Consider the following 22,887-nt stretch of genomic DNA (forward strand, 5'->3'; position numbering starts at 1 on the left):
GCACTTTACACCTCCAAACCACTGATTAAAAGATAATAGTTTCACTTCTATTTTGCATTGGCATATACAAAAAAATTCTTAACTGCTCACAATTTGTTACATAGTACAGAACTTATTATCAATACCATTTTTTTTTAAATATACTCAAGTAGATAGATAGACATAGAAAAATATGCTGATATGCACACATATGAATTGCTGGAAGCACGTTGGAAAACTAATTCAAAGTTGTATAAAAAATCTTAATTGTTTAGAATTTTATATGTGTTAGTTTATTTAATTCATGTAGTTAGAATTTGATAGTCAAATTAATATAGGAATAGATTTTCCTATTTCTTAGTCAAATTAGACTATAACATGAGGAGGGGGGGGGGGGTTATATATAACAGAAATACTCATACCCTTTGTTAAGAAAAAGGAGTCGAATCCATTACGTGGATGAATGGTAACTTGATAAGCTCTCTTTGACAAATCCAAATAAAACAAATCTGGATCGAGCTCGGCCATCAGCAAAGCAAAACAGTTTCGTTGAAGCTGCAGCTTTGCCAAAAGAATCATGGATAATTTCAACATTTTCATTATTTGTCGAATTAGCTAGGAAGTTGATGTAACCTGCATGAAAATTATTATTACTACTACTCGAAATATCAAAATTATTCCCAGCTGGGATTTCAGAACAACATTCAGCTTGCCAAACTCCAACGTCAATGTCTTGTGTTGGAATTGAAATTCCATAATTGGAATTGGAATTGGAATTGAAATTGTACTCTTCGGTTCCAAACTCCAAAGACTTGTGTTGTTCACACATTCTGTGGTGAGGAATGAAGTTGTTTGTTGTGTGTGACGACCCGACCCGTCGTCACGTGAGTTACTGCCCCGTTTCCGTCATTTTATGCTTCTTCATGTTTCGTTATCGGTATTCGGTGTGTTAGAGTTAAATCGGATTAGTTTTGATAAGAAATGAGACACTTAGTCTCTTTTAAGAAAGGCTTAAGTTGGAAAAGTCAACCGGATGTTGACTTATGTGTTAGAGGGTTCGGATGTAAGTTCCTATGGTTCGGTTAGCTTCGGGAGGTGATTTGTGACTTAGAAGAGTGATCGGAAGTGGTTTTGGAGGTACGGTGTAGAATTAGGCTTGAATTGGCGAAGTTAGTATTTTGGCGAATTCCGGTTGATAGGTGAGATTTTGATCCGAGTGTCGGAATGGAATTCCGAGAGTTTCTGTAGCTTCGTTATGTCATTTTGGACTTGTCTGCAAAATTTGAGGTCATTCGGAAGTGGTTTGGTTGGGTTTTTTTTATCAAAAATGGTATTTGGAAGTTCTTGAGATTCATAGGCTTGAATTCGATGTGATTTGATGATTTTTGGTGTTAGTCGAGGTGTTTTGATGATTGGAACGAGGTTGAATAATGTTTAGGATGCGTTGGTGCTTTTGGTTGAGGTCCTGGGGGCCTCGGGTGTGTTTCGGGTGAGTTTTGAGCGAGTACGGACACACCCGGAACTTAGAAAATGGAGGGGGCAGCAGTTGTGGCGCGGACCACGCTCTTTTTCGTGCTGGGCGCGCTGGCCTAGAGCTGACCGCGTCAAAGTGGCCGCGGCCGCGGTCACTCAAGACTGCAGGTTGCTGGTCCTACTTCGGAAGCTCATATCTTTTGATCCACAAGGAATTTTGAGGTGATTCAAAAACGAAAGTTGTAGATCTTCGTGTCTAGTTTCACAAAAGGTGATGATATCACAAGTTGGATATCTGTATCGAAAGTTATGTCCAAAACACTAAAGCATGTCCCTGCAGAGCAAGGCCTGCGCGGCCGCAGACGTTTCTGCGCGGATCCCGCTGATTTTGCGCGGATCGCGGTCATTTTTGTGCGGTCAGCGGTGTCAGAATCCGAGGGGTACTCTATAAATACGAGGTTTTGGGTTTTATTTGATATTTTGACCTAGAGAGCTCGGATTTTGGCGATTTTTCGAAAGTTTTTCAAGAACTTGATCGGGGTAAGTGATTCTAACTCAGATTTGGTTAGAGTACATGAATCTATCACTGAATTCATCATTTAATTCGTGATTTGAGATGGAATTTGCGAAGAAAATTGTGGAACCTTTCAAAAATGTAAAATGATGATTTGAAGGACCAAATGGTATCGGAATTGGATAATTTTGGTATGGTTAGACTCGTGAGGGTATGAGGATTTTGAAAATGTAAATTTTACCCGATTTCAATACGTGGGCCCGAGGTTCGGGTTTTACTAATTTCGAGATTTTTGATATTTTTCGAATGTTTTCGCTTGGGCTTTGTTCCCTTAGCATATTGTGACGTATTCGTTCTTATTTTGGATATATTCGACGCGCGTGGAGGCCAATTCAAGGGGCAAAGGCATCGTGAGCTAGAGAATTAGCTAGTTCAAGATGAGTAATTGATGTAAATGATGTCCTGAGGGTTTGAAACCCCGAAATTTCATATCGTAACGCTATATTGAGGTGACTTGAACGCTGGATAACGGACGTGGGGTAGAGCACCGTTGGGGATTGTGACTTGGTCCGTCCCGAGAGATATTTTACTATATTTTTGGTTGAGACGTATACTTTATTATTGTGAATTGGGCTTGTTGCCATGCTTGGGGCCTTGTGCCGACCTGTAGAACCCTTAGGGGATTTTTGACTGGTTTTCCTCACTTATTTTGTTAAAGAATTTATATCCTCAGTCATGTTTCCAATTGTAGGCTTCTTACCAATTATTTGAATCCTTCAGGGATTGATATCATTGCTTTCTCATATTTTGCATATCATTTGACCTCAGTCCAAGGTTTTAAATACTGTTTTGCAAACTCAACCATCTTTCTAAGATTTGAAAACTTAAATGATATTTCTAAATAATATTTCGGGCTGAGAACTACTGTTTTACAAATGCCCAAGGGGCTTATGATGATTTCTGGACTGAGCATGGATCGGGCTGCGTGCCGCAGCAGTGTTATATTGATATTGAGGCCGAGAGCCTAGGTGATTATACTGATATTGATATGAGGCCGAGGGCCTAGATTTGATGCCACGAGATGGCTTGATATTGCGCTTGGGCTGTAGGAGCCCTCCGGAGTCTGCACACACCCCCAGTGAGCGCCGTCGACGATAAATAAAATGGATGGCTCGAGCTGCACGCCGCAGTGAGTACTAGAGTGTACCATCATATGCATGGCATTGCACTCATGCATAGAGTGTACCATCATATGCATTGCATTGCATTCATGCATTTGTTTTTATCTGTTATACATGTCTCAGTATTTGGTACTCTGATTTAATTGACTTGTTGCTTCACTATTTGTTGTTCTAAACTGCCAGTTATAGTTTACTTTGTATTTTTCCACAATTTCTTATTCTCAGCCTTTATTTATGTTTATTACTCACTGGGTCAGAGTACTCACATTACTCCCTACACCTTGTGTGCAGATCCAGGTACACCACAGGCTGAGTGAGGATTTGTTTAGCTGAGCAGCAGTATCCGGGAGTATTGAGGTAGCTGCATGGCGTTCGCAGCCTTGATCTCTCCCCTCTATCTCTATCTTTTATTCCGTATTTTTCCTAGACAGACTTGTAATAGGTGGATATTCTGTATTAGAGGCTCATATTCGTGACACCGGATTCTATTGGGCTATGGTGTGGTATTTTAATTGAACTTCCGCAGATTTTATTATTAATTATACACTTGAATGTAATGACTTAGTAAATTCTCTGTGATATTTATCTATAATCTGAATAAGAATTTGGGATAATATTGTTGAATGGTCGAGCTTGCCTAGCAGTGTGTTTGGCGCTATCATGACCGGGGTTGGGGTCGTGACAAGTTGGTATCAGAGCCTAGGTTACTTGGTCTCGCGAGTCATGAGCCGGTTTAGTAGAGTCTCGCGGATCGGTATGGAGACGTCTGTATTTATCCTCGAGAGGCTGCAGAACCTTTAGGAAAACTTCACATTCTTGAATTCTTATCGTGCGTCCTTGATTCATCTTGAAAAGAAACTTTTGAAATTCCTTCCACGCGTTCGCATGCGCGCATGAGCGCTCAGTATCAGATGTGCCTTGATGGCTTCTGATTCCCCGATCGAGGGGTGAGGTGTTATCTCTGTGAGTTTATGGTGGGCCAGTCTGGAGGACTTGAGGTTGGATCTTTGCCTATGGCGGGAGCACCGAGGTGCTGATTGTGTGAACAGGTGTTTTTGAATTTATATGTTCGATAGTGTCCCTGTTAGAGGAAATGATGGTTGTGGCTATGTGATAAGTATGTTAGTACTGCGAGGCATATCTATATGATTCGGAAGTGACGAGGAGGGTCTGCTGAATGATGGAAGAACTAATAGATGCTTGAAGTCCATCGCGATTCAAGTTATAGCCCGAGTTATGGGCGTGTGAAGAATCTTTTCATGTCTCCTAGTTGGGAGTGAAGTAAATTTCATGTTACAGTATGAGTTTAGACTCAGGAAGATTAAGTGATTGTGTAATGTGTATGGCAGTTGAAGGTATACAAAAAATATTAACTAAAGGTAAAGCTAGTGGGTAATTGGCTTATGAGGGGAATCTATTTGTCATACTAGTTAGATAAGTCTGGGAGCTGAGATCGCTTCTGTAAATGTATTATGACGAAATCGTTGAGTCAAGGAGACCACCTTGAGGGTCGAAAACATTAAAGAAAGAATATGTTCTTACTCGGTTGAATAGCCCAATAATGGAGGATTGAAAGGTATTTTCTATGTGTTATGATTCAAATAGGTGCAACGCATGTCCATGTATCAATTTTGATAATATAATACATGTAATATTGAGATTAATGTTGTTGATATACATTGTGATGCTTTGTCAAGTTGTGGACATGTTGTTAGGATGGTTTTGGTGATTCTCTGGCAGGTGGATAGGCCCAATTACAAAGGAAACTCTGCTGAAATTTTTGAAAAATTTGGGACTTAGTAAAAAAATAAAATAAAATTTGTCGCCTAGAGAGTAGGCTTAACTATTGTGTGAGTGAATGTGAGATTTGCAGAAGAGTTAAAAATTCTAAATGATTTGTGTTTCCACAAGCTTATGAAGGATCGAGTTTAATCCACTATGGTATTGAGGCAACAATGGAGTATATGCATTATGAGTATAGTGTGTTGTGATCTATGGCTTCGAGCCAAGTTGGGGAGCTTGCTATTGGTTAGCGGATTATGCGGTTATGTACTATGTTAGTTTCGATTTGATGCATGCTGGTGAATCAGTTCTGGTTGTGGAAATTGGGCTGAGAATGGCACGAGTGAAGGAAAATTTTGACAAGATGTCATGAGCTCGGATGAGCAGGAGATAAGTTTCGATGTTTACGGTAAGTTGGTATTGTCTTCAGCATCACCTAAGATCAGTGCTTTGTAAAAAGGGTTTTGCGTCCTGGTTAATGATTCTGGATCGCTCTTCAGCGTTAGTGCGACCGGTGGTTTGTAGGTACGCTCCACATATTGTTGTGGTATGTTGTGGGAGTGTGTCCCACGGGAAGATTATATAAGTAGGGCATGTGATCACTTGATTGATTAAAGATGTAAACCAAGTATGAAGTTTGTGATGGTGTCGTTAAATTGAAGATTCATGCCTGGAGGGCACTTGGCTTATTGGGTTGTGAACTGGGGAGGATTACTCCGATTGTCATGGTTGTTCTTGTGTGTTATGAGAAAAATGGGTATTATTATGGACCTTTAAAAGGTTATCAGACTAGTCAGTGTGATCAAAATCAGCTTGCAGTCGGTGGATAGATTTAATGTGAATAATGGCTCTATATCAGGCCAAATGTGTGCATTTTAGTAATGCGGTACTCGTGGAGGAGTAGTTAGGTTGATGTTTCATTGTCAGATATTTCGCATAGTGATACATTGCACCGTGTGAGTTGTGAGACGACTTGAGAAATTGCTATGTGTTGAGAATCTGTGTAGGAATGACGTTATATGAGCATCTTGGCTCTTGAAATTCAGATTGTACATCGCACCTCAGTTGTGCTTGAGTTTTGTAGCTTATAACGCTATATGTCCCTCAGAGATATTATTATGCACTTAGCATGCTTACGACCGATACTCGGTATTTTGTTGTAATGAGCAAATTTGGCTCGATGTGCATCTCCTTATGTGAGATCTATGTATGGATCGGGTGGCACGCCGCCATGGGTATGTTATCTGGATTGGGTTGCATGCCGCAACAATGTGATGTTGAGTATAGTTTTCTATATGCTATTTCGTATGCCTTCTTTCCTGTTTTCTAAGGAAAGTCTGTATTAGTGCGTGGGATTGGTAATTCCTTCCAGAGTTCGTTTTCTTTTTTTTGTATCGCGTTCGAATTGGTAGCCTATTGGCATATTATGGCATCCTATGCGGCTTTTGATTATGTTTGGGTGGCTTATTGCCTGAGCAGTTCGTAATGGGTGAGAGGAGATCATTGAATTCGAGATCAGTGCAATCTGAGTATATGAAGTAAATTAAGGGGCTAAGACCATTTTTTGGTTCATAACGAGGTGATAGTTCTTGCCAGAAGTATAGACCCAATGAATTGTTGATTCGGCGGTGTTATGAATTTATACAGATCTCATCCGTCGTGTCGGTATTGTAAGAATTTGAACAAGACCTATATATGTCATGCAGAGCATGGGAGGTGTAATGATTTTTCTTCTAGATGGGATCAATGGAAGTTCTTGACTAGTTGAGTACGTAAACGTTTATGGTTCGGAAGGGAGGTGAAGTCCTCATGTTACCTTAGGATGATATGGTATATGCGATATATTGTGAAGGATTGAGATTTGCGTGTGTAAGGTTATGGTTCAGTTCTGAAGGGAAATTCATAACATTCTTAGGCAGTACGGGCAGTTTTAGTTTATTAGAGAAATGAGCTTCAGATGATTAGGGTGAATGATCTTCAGATGATTAAGGAAATGGTATTGCTAATTGGAAGTGATTTGATGGGAGTATATGTCTCAGACAGAGGTAAAGTGATTAAACTGATGATATTTCGGTAGTTTTGTGGCATGTTCTTGGTTGGTCCACTGGTGGTATTCGGGTTTTCTTGGTAGCACAGGGAAATTTTGAGTATCTGTCGTGGAATGATTGGGTATCAAAAGTGTGCATGTATTCATACGGTGGAAACTGGAATCAGGTATGATGATATGCATGCCATATGGAGTTGGAGACTGGGAGTTCTCATGTACATGCTAGGTTGTGGTGGTGGATCGTGTGTATTCAGCACCGTTTAGCGGCAATCGGGATTTGGAGGCTCGAGTGGATCTTTGTTTGCTGGTATGTTAGATTTTGGATGTGATGTCGGAATTTAGACTGGTTGTCTCAATGTAGAGTGATTCTGAACTATTGCGCTACGGGAAATACCGAAAATGCTACGGGTTGAGTGATGAAGTGCATTGGATTATGTTCTAGCAGAGTGGTTTATATTTCAAAGGACTAGCGGACGGTTGGGAAGGATTGCTTTCTTAATTGGGTATTCATGATGGATGTCAGTGCAAAGGTTGCTATCATTAATTCAGTTCCGATGTTGGGGGACTTTTCAGATGAGTTTCATATGGCTAGGCATATCGCCGGCGAGGTTGTTGATTTCGGTATTAATTTGGTGCCGGGCACCGGATCGTCTGGCTCCAATAGGAGTTGTAGTAGTGGAAGTCGAGCAGGATGAGTAATTGGGTGTTGCTCGGTGAATAACGTACCGGTTATGTTCTATCAGGTTTGTGTGGTGTGTGTTATTTGTTTCACCATGGGTGTAATGATTTGTTTTGGATCCAGACATCAATTGAACATGGTTGTCGATTTCAAGAATAGTGACTTGAGGTGTTTCATGTGGAGTAGTATTTGGATAGGATCGCGCGTTGCAGCAAAGCTGTGGGGACACATGACCTTGCGGGTCAAATTTGTGTGTCCTATTTCTATGATGTGAGGCAGGGTCTCAGCCTTGTGTTGTGGCAGTACTGGTGAGTTTGAGGTACAACTCTCTCAGTTGAGTCATTTTCATGAATTGAGTATGTTCGGACCGTTTCTTATTGGTGCAAGCATTATGCAAGTTGTGTCTTAGGCATGTATTGATGTGTCATGTCACCAGAGTAGTGTGTTTGGTCAGAAGAGATCGTTGAAATCATTAATAAATGTGAATGGTTTTGATTTCAGTATGTGTGATGGGTAAATATCGAGGTTCGGTTCAAAAATTTGTTATGGTAATTGCCGGAGGAGAAATGGCCTCATGAATGGTTGATCTGAGCAATAATTATGGTTTATTGCGTGTTTCAATTACCGTTGGCAGTATATGAAAGTGTTGGAATGAGACCTTGGCTAATAAGAGATTTCTATCGGTATTTGGTTGTTGTGGGCAACTGCTGTGAATGGAAGTTATCGATGCATGTGTTTGAGTTATTGGTATATCATATAATTGCACCCGAGGTTGCAGGCATGGTCTATTACAGCTGGTTCAGACTTATTCTGAATATAGGTGTGAGGTTCTGATCTTGTGTATGATTCCGAAAAGTGAAATGTGGTTCTATGATTTATGGGCTAGACTGGATTGTGTGATTTTAGTTAAAACGTGTTATCGGACCCATGTGAGATAGGATGATGTGGGATCATCCCCGGGTTTATGCTCGATAAGGTCATTTAGCTTTCGGTTGGCTTCTAGGACAACTTTGGGTACGCTCGAGGACGAGCGTTTGTTTAAGTTGGGGAGAATGTGACAACCCAACCCGTTGTCACGTGAGTTACCGCCCCATTTCCCCCATTTTATGCTTCTTCATGTTTCGTTATCGGTATTCGGTGTGTTAGAGTTAAATCGGATTGGTTCTGATAAGAAATGGGACACTTAGTCTCTTTTAAGAAAGGCTTAAGTTGGAAAAAGTCAACCAGATGTTGACTTATGTGTTAGAGGGTTCGGATGTGAGTTTCGATGGTTCGGTTAGCTTCAGGAGGTGATTTGTGACTTAGAAGAGTGATCGGAAGTGGTTTTGGAGGTACGGTGTAGAATTAGGCTTGAATTGGCGAAGTTAGTATTTTGGCGAATTCCGGTTGATAGGTGAGATTTTGATCCGAGAGTCGGAATGGAATTCCGAGAGTTTCTGTAGCTTCGTTATGTCATTTTGGACTTGTCTGCAAAATTTGAGGTCATTCGGACGTGGTTTGGTTGGGTTTTTGATCAAAAATGGAATTTGGAAGTTCTTGAAATTCATAGACTTGAATTCGATGTGATTTGATGATTTTTGGTGTTAGTCGAGGTGTTTTGATGATTGGAACGAGGTTGAATAATGTTTAGGATGCGTTGGTGTTTTTGGTTGAGGTCCCGGGGGCCTCGGGTGTGTTTCGGGTGAGTTTTGAGCGAGTACGGACACCCCAGAACTTAGAAAATGGAGGGGGCAGCAGTTGTGGCGCGGACCGCGCTCTTTTTCGAGCTGGGTGCGCTGGCCTAGCGCTGACCGCGTCAAAGTGGCCGCGGCCGCGGTCACTCAAGCCTATCCCTGCAGAGCAAGGCCTGCGCGGCCGCGGACGTTTCTGCGCGGACCCCGCTGATTTTGCGCGGACCGCAGTCATTTTTGTGCGGTCAGTGGTGTCGGAATCCGACGGGTACCCTATAAATACGAGGTTTTGGGTTTTATTTGATATTTTGACCTAGAGAGATCGAATTTTGGCGATTTTTCGAAGGTTTTTCAAGAATTGGTCACGGTAAGTGATTCTAACTCAGGTTTGGTTAGCGTACATGAATCTATCACTGAATTCATCATTTAATTCGTGATTTGAGATGGAATTTGGGAAGAAAATTGTGGAACCTTTCAAATATGTAAAATGATGATTTGAAGGACCAAATGATATCAGAATTGGATAATTTTGGTATGGTTAGACTCATGAGGGTATGAGGATTATGAAAATGTAAATTTTACCCGATTTCGATACGTGGTCCCGAGGCTCGGGTTTTGCTAATTTCGAGATTTTTGATATTTTTCGAATGTTTTCGCTTGGGCTTTGTTCCCTTAGCATATTGTGACGTATTCGCTCTGATTTTGGATCGACGCGCGTGGAGGCCAATTCAAGGGGAAAAGGCGTCATGAGTTAGAGAATTAGCCAGTTCGAGGTGAGTAATTGATGTAACTGATGTACTGAGGGTTTGAAACCCCGGAATTTCACATCGTAACGCTATATTGAGGTGACTTGCACGCCGGATAACGGGCGTGGGGTAGAGCACCGTTGGGGATTGTGATTTGGTCCGTCCCGAGAGATATTTTACTATATTTTTGGTTGAGACATATACTTTATTATTGTGAATTGGGCTTGTTGCCATGCTTGGGGCCTTGTGCCGACCTGTAGAACCCTTAGGGGATTTTTGACTAGTTTTCCTCACTTATTTTGTTAAAGAATTTATATCCTCAGTCATGTTTCCAATTGCTTAAGAATGATATGAACCAGATTTATATCACTACTTTCGCATATTTTGCATATCATTTGACATTAGTCCAAGGTTTTAAATACTGTTTTGCAAACTCAGCCATCTTTCTAAGATTTGAAAACTTAAATGATATTTCTAAATGATATTTCGGGCTGAGAACTACTGTTTTACAAATGTCCAAGGGGCTTATGATGATTTTTGGACTGAGCATGGATCGGGCTGCGCACCGCAGCAGTGTTATATTGATATTGAGGCCGAGAGCCTGGGTGATTATACTGATATTGATATGAGGCCGAGAGCCTAGATTTGATGCCACGAAATGGCTTGATATTGCGCTTGGGTTGTAGGAGCCCCTCCGGAGTCTGTACACACCCCCAGTGAGCGCCTTCGATGATAAATAAAATGGATGGCTCGGGCTGCACGCCGCAGTGGGTACTAGAGAGTACCATCATATGCATTGCATTGCACTCATGCATAGAGTGTACCATCATATGCATTGCATTGCACTCATGCATTTGTTTTTATCTGTTATACCTGTCTCAGTATTTGGTACTCTGATTTAATTGACTTGTTGCTTCACTATTTGTTGTTCTAAACTGCCAGTTATAGTTTACTTTGTATTTTTCCACGATTTCTTATTCTCAGCCTTTATTTATGTTTATTACTCACTGGGTCGGAGTACTCACATTACTCCCTGCACCTTGCGTGCAGATCCAGGTACACCATAGGCTGAGTGAGGATTTGTTTAGCTGAGCAGCAGTATCCGGGAGTATTGAGGTAGCTGCATGACGTTCGCAGCCTTGATCTCTCCCCTGTATCTCTATCTTTTATTCCGTATTTTTCCTAGACAGACTTGTAATAGGTGGATATTCTGTATTAGAGGCTCATATTCATGACACCGGATTCTATTGGGCTATGGTGTGGAATTTTAGTTGAATTTCCGCAGGATTTATTATTAATTATACACTTGAGAGTGATGACTTAGTAAATTCTCTGTGATATTTATCTATAATATGAATAAGAATTTGGGATGATGTTGTTGAATGGTCGGGCTTCCTAGCAGTGTGTTGGGCGTCATCATGACCGGGGTTGGGGTCGTGACATTGTGTTCCTTAATATGCCACCTATATGAAATGCCTAATGAGTCATCTAAAATAAAAAGGGGCTGCCACGTCGGGTGAGATGTTTAATCTTATCTCCTAACTTATTAATTAACTAGGTAATGACATGTTACCCGATAATTAACCAATTACCCATGTAATTAAAAATTATCTTAAATTACTTAAAATTATACTTATTTTTAATACACTTTATACACATTACTATAATATACTTTACTATCATGGTCATGTGGTACAATATAAAATCAATACATACACTATTATTTCATTAAAACATCCATGTAAAAATACATATATTTTCTTAACTTATAATTTTCCTAATCTCATATAACGAGTACAAATTTTTGTACACTTAATTCTTAAAATGGTAAAAAAGATATCCTTTTTTTCTTGTGAAAGAAAATAATTCATATCTTTACAATAAAGAAAATCTCATAAACTATATCATATTATGTGTACAATTTAAAGTATTTTCGGAAGTAATAATATTAATAACTATTTAAAATCATATTTTCAAAAATTTTACAAAAATGCTCCCCTCAAAATACCACATCAAACATATATATAATGATATCAAGGTTTTTTAAACTTATGGGGTGTAACATCATCATTCCGTGAGTTTTTAGTATTATGAAACATATTTACTAATAAAACATGGCAGTATAATTACCTTATTTGGTGAAGAGATCAGCTCTTAGCTTTTTTTAGGCGAATATACCACTAAGCTGGGAGCTTAGTGGTCTTTTTTATTGATAAAACAAAAGTAAAATTAATGTCTTATAATGTGAACAAAATATGAACTAGCTAAAACATGCACCAACTTACAGGCAATGTGCCATAAGTTGATAATAAAAAATAATCTAAGTGTAGAAATTAACTTTGCTCCATGCTTCATGTTCTCACTTTTCTTGTCCTCCCATGGTATTTGATGATGAAGATGCCACTCCTTGTGTAGCCTTACCATATTAACATTCTAGTTGAATGACTTGAGACCAACAATTGAGCTCTTGACAATTTTCATGTGTTCACCGGTGCATATCTCGTTGGAGTCACTACAACAAAAAAAAGCTTTTAGCAGCTATTATTTAGTGGCAATAAATTAATTGTCACTAATTTATTCCGTATAGGCCAATGTTAGTGGTAATTGAATATTTGCCAAGAATAAACACTTTTTACTGGCAATTAGAAGAAAATGCCACTAAAGCTTGCGTCTTTTACTAGCTCTAACAAGTCCAAGAGCGGGACTTTTTTTGGCAGTCCCCCCTCCCCCCCCAAAATTATTTTTCATTTTTGAATTGCTTTTTTCATTGAAAACCTAAAGGAATGAAAAATGTAAATCAACTAAATCCCTAACGCCCAAAATTTATCTCTATTTTCTGGATCAATTACTCTGGTACTTCATCGACTTCATATTCTTTTTGTATTGACTGCAACTCGACAACGATATGTTATTTCTCCAATAAATTAATGAAGAACACCAAAGACATTGAGGCGTTGTTGCAGCTGCATAGATGTTGTTTTTTTCTTCTTCTTCATCGCCACTCGTTAATGGAATAGGAATCACTGGGCACGCCTTTTCTTTTGAAACTGAAGAAGCCAAAAGTTATGCCTTCGAGCTCAAGGTCCCTTCTAATCTCTTTGTTTTATGTACTTAGATAAATTGCAAATGCCTATTAAAGATTGTTTTCAAACAATTTTTCGCATTAGGTGCTTTGTGAATTATTATTAATTTTTAGGAGAATTTAATTTAATAGTCATGTTCTTTTGGTTGTTAAATTAATTCTCTCCGGAGAATAAAACTTACTCTCAGAATACTGTAGATCTGAAAAGAAAAGACAAATCTTGAGAACTGTCGCTAAAAGAAGTAGTAAGAAAGAAAGCTTCAAAATGTTAGTGGATTCAAAGAACTTTGGATACATAGTTGCTTCAAATAGTCTGAAAAGTTTGATTGTTGCTAACTACATATGCAGATAAAAGAAAGGAGAAAAGACAAATAAATTATTTTATTCTGATAAGTACCAAACAAATCGAATATGCAAACCATAAAGCCAGTGTTGAAACCTTAAGTAATAATTACTCTAGCCATGTGAATCGGGCTACATGTTTCAATTTGCTCTTTTTGTTAAATTATCTATTCAAATTACTCTCTTCAAAGAAGGGGTTATTGGGTTGTTTTATATGAATTCTTCATAGTAGGGGATAAAACAGATGAAAACTAAAAAGGCACCATATTTTTGCCTACAACTTATCAAGAGGGTTTTGGGTACATGTATTAGCATTATATTTAATTATTTATTACCCCTCTATAATATAAAAAAAAAATCGAAGTCATGTATGCACAAATTTACTTTGTTCTAATTGGATTTCTAGTATAATGTAGCTCTTAGGAGAGTTAAGGACCGAAGATAGTGAGAATTTTACTTTTGTGAACAGTTATATACCATTATGTCTCTTCTTGCACAAATAGATCAGAAACTATTACAAGATACTAGAGAAGCTATTTGTAGTGCAGTGCAAAAGCTAAGTATTAATCTTATTGTGCTAGGTTTTCGTGGAACTTGGAAACTTAAAAAAATTATTTTCTATCCATGATGCCGCTGCTGCCGCTGGTGGATAAGTTTCTGCTACTGAGCGATACTTAGTTCATCTTGAATGAGATTAGTTTTATTATAAATTGGTCTTCTTCTTCTCTTCAAGATTCTTATGTCTACATCATTAAGATGATGTTCAATAGAGAAAAATTAGTTTGTAATATCTAACTTGATATTAGCATAAAGTTTGGTGCAGATTTTCTTAAGGCCAGGTTGGAGTTAGGTTTGTACATTATAATATGCTTAAGATACTTATTTGTTCTACTTATTTCTTAATGTACTGACTAGGTACTCGAGGCAAATACTGTCCATGAACGAGCTACATAAACATCATGAATGCCATTTCAAAGTAAGATTCCTATTCCTTTTTCATATTTTTGAATGTGTGTTTCTTATTCCTGTTCTGCAACTTGCTATCTCTGCAATAACCTTGGTAGTTATGAAAATCTTGTTTTTAGTCATGTTGATAGTTCGTTAGAATAGCTATTAAATTCTTATTTTCAGTCATGTTGCTAGTATGTTGGTGAATGTTTTTAAAATTTTAATATGATTGGAGAGCTGATGTAATATGTTGGTGAATGTTTCCCTCTTCTGTTCTTTATCTACTTTCATTTACACTTCAATAATGCCTTCTTTTTTATTCTATTATTCATCTTCATCCTTCTTGAGTTCGATCAGTAGTGCAGAATTTAGTTTGTCTGACAATACCCTAGAGATGTGATAGAAAGTTTGGGTAATTAATTTTAAATAACTATTTCTCCCACGATCATATATTTGTACATGTGTATTCTTCAGAGTCATTCCTTATTGGATATTGTCACTTTATCTTCCAGCTTCTTGGATTCATTTACTCAGATTCATCGGTGTATGAATGGAATATATAAGAATTTATTTTATGATTCTAGTTATAAAGATTACGAGGATGCTCCTATACTCAAGGTGAGAAAGATCAAAAGTGCTAAAGTTGCTATTGCTTATCGTAGTTCGACTCTGCAAATATCAAGTACCAAAGCGGGAAGCAGAAAGACAGTGAAGATACTTCAGATAGACGACTCTGTGAGAACTCAAAGTTGTAGGCACAGACAACTTTGAACCTCATTCAAGTGGTAAAAAGAAAACATATGGGGAAGCTGACATTAAGTTATTTGAAGGCTTTAATCTGCTTCCAACTTTTTATGTATTCGGTTAGTGTTTGTGGTTCCAATGACTATCTTACTTTGCCTTGAAATTAAAAATAATTGTTATTGAAAATGTAGGTCATTTTTATATCATCCTTGAACAAGTTTTATACAATGGGTATCATCTTCTAACTCCCATGTGAACTTTTAAGTAGAACTTGTTTGAAGTACTCTTTAATTGCCCTAATAAAAATGAAAGCAAAACGTGTTTGTATCTGCACTTATCTAATAGTGTAATATCTTCTGAAAGATAATATTTCAGAAGGTCAAACAAGATGAAGTTGTGCAGAAATTATTAGTATTTGTTTACCAATATGCATAAAATATTTATACACCAAACAAACATCAAATGTTTCAGTAAATTAATAAAGTATGAAGGACCAAGTAATGACATCTATCTTATTGGTTGGACAACTAAAAAACATAAATTTTATATACTGTTAGCTTAGTCCAGATTCAGTTTGAATTGTAACCATTTCACATAGTTGCAGTGGAATGGCATCACGATGTGATCTTGTTAGTCTAAAGTACAAAAATAAGCAGTTCTATAAAAGATTAACTTGAAAGAACTAGTTGTCATATAGTATAGATTGTTGAGATCTTTAAAGATCGAACTTCTACTGTTAACTGGAATTTCTTTTGAGGTTCTTTATTTTCCCCTCCTTTGTGTTGGCTTAAAAGTCTACATGAAAAACATATAAGTGAATGAGGAACATAATGCTTTGACAGTTGACATTCACCAGACTCGTCAGTACATGCTTTGTTGCCAAATTCTAGAAGTTTCTCTCATAGTGCCTAAGGCTATTTTATGATAATCGATTTTGAAGTAGTTGTGCAATTATCACACTAGTCATATCTTACCACTACAACAAAAGTCATTTTTCTATCACACAAACTTGTAATTTTCTGTGTCATTTTGTGTTTGTATAGAATGGAATTTCATAGTTTTTATAATGAGATGTGGCCTATGATATTGTCATTTGTTGCTGAATTTCTTTTTACTACAAACAGGCAATGTTCCAAGAATTTTCAACTGGTAATATAGAAATCGATTAGGATTTTAGTGCAAAGCTCTCAAGGTATGGATGCATTACAAATATACAAGAGATAGAGATATTGTCACGACCCAAAATCAACTAAGGATCGTGATGGCGCCGGACACCATTGTCAGGCAAGCCAACACTAAATAACTAGTAATTTCTCGTTTTAGATATTGCTGAAATCGCTTCTGTTATACATTTAAACAATAAGGAATAAATTACACTGAATAAATAATAATGATATCTTTAACAATTTCAAAATACTGACTACTCCCATAGACATCCCAGAACCCGGTGTAACAATTGCATGAGCATTTACTAGGGAATGGAATAAAAATACACTAACTGTCCGGAATACAAGTGGACAGAAATAAAAATACAGTACAATACTTTGAAGGAGACTCTGCTGGCTACGATCGTCTCGGTAAATGCAACTCACCTAAGTCTCCGTACCAACCATGCTGCTATGCAACTAGCCATTCATAAACCTATGCAACAAAAATGCACAGCAAGTATAGTATGAGTACGAAAACAACGTGTACCCAATGAGTATCCCGTCTAATCTCGAAGAAGTAGAGACGAGAGGTCGATTTCGACACTTACCAGTGGTCCAACAATAATATACCAATAATATAATAAATCAAGGATTTTTATAACATGACTGTAACTCAATAGAGTGAAGCAAGTAAACCATTCTTTTATTCGTAGGAAATTTCGAAATTACTTTTCATCATTTATACAATTATTCTTAATCTAGAGAAGCAATATCCTCATTTATAAATATCAAGGCAAACAATACAAGCATGTGCAAATCATGCCGAGGTCGTACGGCCCGATCCAACATAAATGTAAAATGTGCACTGCCGAGGGTCGAACGATGCGAACCATAGATGCATCTATTTAATCTACCGAGGCGTTTGGCCCGTTCCAGAATTTAAACACACACAGAAAATCAATCCAGAAGTCATCAGGAAACAATTATCCAAAGAAAACCAGTTCTCTTTTAACAATTTAGAAAAAAGAAGTTTAATTCTTTTTAGAAATCCATTTACCAATTCGATAGGATTTAAGCAATCAACTATCAATAAGGTTACAGATGTTCCAAGTATAGCATGCTTTTGGGTCCTAGACTACCTGAAAAATAGCATAATAGTAGTTATGCACGGACTCTCATCACCTCGTGCGTACGTAGCCCCCACAAATAGGAGCACATAACCAATTATTTCACCTATGGGGACAATTCCCTCTTACAAGGTTAGAAAGGAGACTCACCTCGCTTCGAAGATCCATAACCGGCATTTCACGCTCTTCCGAAGACTCGAATCGATACACAATGCTTCAAAACTAGCCAATAATTATGCAAATCCATTAATATATGTTCCATTACTTATTACAATTCGATTTATAACAATTCCTAACCCCGATCAAAAAGTTAATAAAATTTCCCTCGGGCACAAGTGCCCGGATTCCTAAATTTTTCGAAGATAAACTTTACCCATAACCTCACGAACTCGAATATATTATTTACTCTCAATTTTATACCCAAAATCGTGGTCAAATTCCAAGAATATCGATTTTCTAGGTTTTCCCTCAAACCCCAAGTTTCTATAAATTTCATGCTCAGATCCGTACATAATCAATGTATTTAACTCAAGATTGGTGGGGATAGCTTACCTTATCTTGATGATGAAAATTCCCTCTTGAAACTCTCCAAGAATCGCCCAGGCCATGTGAAAAATTAGAGAAAATGGCCAAATCCCAATTTTTAAAACGCTCACTGGTTCCAGTCCTTTCGCACCTGCGGTCTATTGACCGCTTCTGTGGTCCCGCAGGTGTGGACCAATTGCCTCTTCTGCGGTCTACCCCCAAGCCTTCAATTTCTGCATCTGCGCTTCTCCTTCCCCAGGTGAGGTCCCGCATCTGCGGCAAAATGACCGCATCTGCGGTCCCAGCCTAGCCGTCCATTTCCGCTTCTGCGGCACGAAGGCCGCTTTTATGGCTCCGCACCTGCGGCCCTAGTTTCGCAGGTGCGGTTACACCAAAACTTCAGCCTTCTCCAAAATTCCATTTCCGATCCGTTAACTATCCTGAATCCACCCGAGGCCCCCGGGACCCCAACTAATCATATAACCTAGTCCCAAAACACAATACGGACTTGCTCGAGGCCTAAAATCATATCAAACAACGCTAAGATCATGAATAGACCTCCAATCCAAGCTTTATGAACTTTAGAACTTCAAACTTCTACTTTCGATGTTTAAACGTAGCAAATCACGTCCTATTGACCTCAAATTTTGCACACAAGTAATATTCGACATCACGGACCTACTACAACTTTTGGAAGCGAATTCCGACCCCGATATCAAAAAGTCCACTTCCGGTCAAACTTCTCAAAAACCTTCAAATTTCTATCTTTAGCCAAATTACTCGAAAACGACCCACGGACCTCCGAATTCAATTCCAATCATGCTCCCAACACCAGAATCACCATACAGAGCTATTCCCAGACTCAGAATCCCAAACACACATTAATAACACTGAAATCCACTTCAACCCAAACTTATGAAATTCTTTCAAAAATGCCAACTTCCACAATAGGTGCCGAAATATTCCCGGATCCTCCAAAACCCAATCTAGACATACGCCCAAGTTTGAAATCATCATACGAACCTGTTGGAACCTTCGAATCCCGATTCCAAGGTCGTTTACTCAAAAATCCTATCTTAGTCCATTCTTTCACCTTAAAGCTTCCGAGTTGAGAATTTTCTTTCCAAATCAACTCCGAACTTCCCGAAATTCAATTTTGACCATGCGTACAAGTCATAATGCCTGAAGTGAAGCTGCTCATAGCCTCAAATCACCGAAGAACGCGCTAAAGCTCAAAACGACCGGTCGGGTCGTTACATTCTCTCCCACTTAAATATACGTTCGTCCTCGGACGTGCTAAGAACTGCGCATGAGTTGTCCAAAATCACTGTTTAACACCTCATGCACCTACCCGTGCTACCACAACTCAGTTGAGCACATTAGCTCGATCAAATCTGAAGATATTCTCTTTCATTTAGGTAAATAAGCCTTAGAACCAAATTTCAACATCCGGAATTCTCTACCAGTCCTGCTTCCAACATACGAACACCGTATCAATCACCACACGAGGCACCCGTACATGATTGCATACCTTTGCTGAATCCACACTATGCATTGCATAACCCACATGACCATAAATATATCCTTTGATAATAACCGCCAAAATTCTACGAATCTGATGCTCACAACACACCTCATGACACATATAAGTCTTGTTCCAACTCTTGCAACACTACCACGATGGAAGAGGTGTGTAGAAACTTATAACCAACTACTGAGTCAACAAATCATTGGGTCTATACTCCTGACAAGGACCATCACCTCATTTTGAGCCAAGTAATGGTCTTTGCTCCTTAATATACTTCATATAATCAGGTTGCACTGATCCTAAATCCAATGATCTCGTCTCACCTAGTACGAACTACTCAGGCAATAAGCCACCCCAAACACGACCAAAAAATCTCACATGATGCCACGATGTGACAATAGGTTACAGACTTAAACGTGATACATAAGGAAATCAAATTCTGGAAAGGACTACTCAACTCACGCAACTAATATGAGCTTTTCTCAGAAAATGGGAAACAAAACACATAAAACAGATATAGGGAACTGTACTCAACATCACACTGTTGCGGCGCGCAACCCAATCTAAACAACATACCCATAGCGGCGTGCCACCCGATCCACACATAAAATTCACATAAGGAGATACACACACCGAGCTAGATTGCTCATTACAACAAAATACCGAATATCGGTCACAGGCACGCTAAGTGCATAATACCATCCCTAGGGAGACATATAGTGCCATAAGCTATAAAACTCAAGCACAACTGAGGTGCGATATACGATCTGAATCTCAAAAGCCATCCTGCTCATATAACATCATCTCTAAGTAGCGTCATCACATAAGAAATTCACCAAGCCGTCTCACAGCTCATACGACACTATAATATTATATGAAATAACCATCGATGAAACAACATCCAACGCCCGAATACTCCTCCACGAGGAGCGCTATGCTGAAATGAACATATCCAGCATGATATAGAGCCCATTTTCATATTTAAATCACAAACCTCAAGCTAATTTCGATCATACCGAACTAGGTCAATAATCTTTCCTGGGTCCATAATGACCCACTTTTCCCATACACACCAGAACAATCATCATGACCGGAGCAATCCTCCATAGTCCACAACCCAATAAATCGAGTACCCTCCAGGCAAAAATTCTCATATCAATGATATTACCACAATCTTCATACTTGGTTTAAATCCTCAATCAATCAAGTGACTACATGCCACACTTATACAATCTTCCTGTGAGACATGCTCCCACGACCTTCCATACCAGATAACAAGTTTGCACATCCACACCACTAACACTGTAGAGCAAATCAAGAATCCATAACCAGGATGCATAGCTTTTTTCACAAAACACCGATCTCAGGTGACGCTGAAGACAATGCCAACTTACTTTAAACTCCCAAGCTCCTTTCCTGCTCATCCGAGCTCGTGACATCCTTTTCAACACCGAACTACAACCTTGATCCTCACTTTCAAATTTCATACTGCTTGCTGCACCTAACAAGCTGACATGCTTCATCATAACTCGTGAACCAATAATATGGTAAACACTTCATCATATGGAAACTTTTTACTTAACTCATTCCAAGAGAACCATAGCAACACGCGAGTGAATTCTCATGACCGTAGAACATTCAAATCCTCAAGTAGTGGTCCAAACCACCATAAACCTTCCGGATCTGCCTACACATAACAATCCATAATACTTGAATACTTCCAAATAAAATCAATTACGGTGGTCATCAAGCCTCGCACGTACCGTCACAAATCACATGCATAACTTAATCACGCTGAAGGAACTGATCACCGGCACCATTATGCTAATTCAACCATGGATAATCAATCTAAATTCTTCTAATTCATCTTTAACTTGCCTTAGATATAATAATAACTCCATTCTTTACATCAGCAACCTAAATCCGCACTCATCTTGAGTAACCCCATTCCAGGAGACCACATTGTCTCCATACCCATGAACCGTTCGACACCCTCCTTGCATGCACATTCGCATTTTTAACTAATACACCCATTCTGATAATTCCTCTACGAATCCGAAGTCTTTTTCTCATTTTCCTCCCAATGCTACACTGCAAGTCAAAAATATCATAGAACATTCCGAGCCTTTTATCATAATCTTCTACAAAAGCTCGATTCTTAACCATACTTATGCACTCAAAATCCTTAGGCACCACACTTTAACCTTTGAATCCACTAGGACCGTTATTCAGAGCCACCTACTCTGACTTGGTCCCGAATATAACCAATAAGGCCAATTGTAGCACGCATTCCTCAAATTCTTTGCTCAAACCACTACTGATGGCCCTCTTCCATAGTCATAATATCTCGCCAATATACCAACAACCACAAATCTCATAAAGACGACTATGTAACCCAATCATAGGTGGTGGGACTCTCCCACTTAGCTTGAAGATACTTTTACACAACCCTGGAACCTACCAAGGTCCTTTTTCTCTTATTGACATGATCTTGCGCAATCAAACCGCCAAATTCCTTGAAATCCTTCTGTTAGCATTTCATGAACACTTTGAATCTCTAGCAACATCCACATATTCGGCCTCTTAGTGGATAGCCAGTAAAATCCTTTGTAGAAACATCGCCAACCACGCGACCGCTAACCTGCTCACAGGAGATAACCCACCTGTGGAAATTACATGCCGACATCTCCCAATGAAGCTGCACTGCCCAACTACTACGAAATCAGTAACCCATCCTGAGCCCATGCTCACTCACTAGATACACAAGTCCATTCACTCCTCATGGACATCAACTAGAGGCGCAACAATACATTCCAATCCAAAGTCATGTTGTATCCTTCTTCATATCAAGCAACCCCTTTTTGATGCACCTAATTTCCCGTCGTATGATAGCCAATATTTCAAATCTAGCTCGCAAACCCAGTCACTAACCACCGTGAATCCTATTTCACTCAAAACATTTCCTCAAGGTATGTAGTTATCCTACCACTGATGTCACGACCCAAACTGGAGGGCCATGACTAGCACCCGACCACACTTGCCGAGCACCAATGTACATTTCATCTAACCTTCATTATTATCTTTTAGGGCTGACGAGATCAATATAAATGGTAGACCTGGATCATGGACAACCAGCAATAAAATATGACGGCATGAACATACATAGCAGGGGATGACCAGACAATCAAGAAACTACATATAAGGTATGAGCTACCACGCTACTATGAAAGACTATACAACAAAAACTAGCCGACAAGGCATACCAAACTATACATGAGTCGACACCTGTCTATGAGCCTCTAAAGGAACATAAGGGCTGCAACATAGCCGGAACAGGGCCCCGACATACCCATAATGTCTATAACAAAAATG

At 38.9% G+C, this 22,887-nt stretch overlaps 1 long non-coding RNA gene across 1 annotated transcript; it reads left to right on the forward strand.

Annotated features, from left to right (window-relative positions):
* The first annotated feature begins 12,785 nt into the window (after positions 1-12,785).
* LOC107781936 (uncharacterized) lies at positions 12,786-15,430 on the forward strand. The gene is made up of 3 exons (XR_001647117.2): positions 12,786-13,153; positions 14,411-14,471; positions 15,028-15,430. It is a non-coding gene; the product is annotated as an uncharacterized LOC107781936 (long non-coding RNA).
* Positions 15,431-22,887: the final 7,457 nt, after the last annotated feature.

The sequence above is a fragment of the Nicotiana tabacum genome, chromosome 1 (assembly GCF_000715075.1).
Source record: "Nicotiana tabacum cultivar K326 chromosome 1, ASM71507v2, whole genome shotgun sequence".
In the NCBI taxonomy this organism is placed as follows: domain Eukaryota; kingdom Viridiplantae; phylum Streptophyta; class Magnoliopsida; order Solanales; family Solanaceae; genus Nicotiana; species Nicotiana tabacum.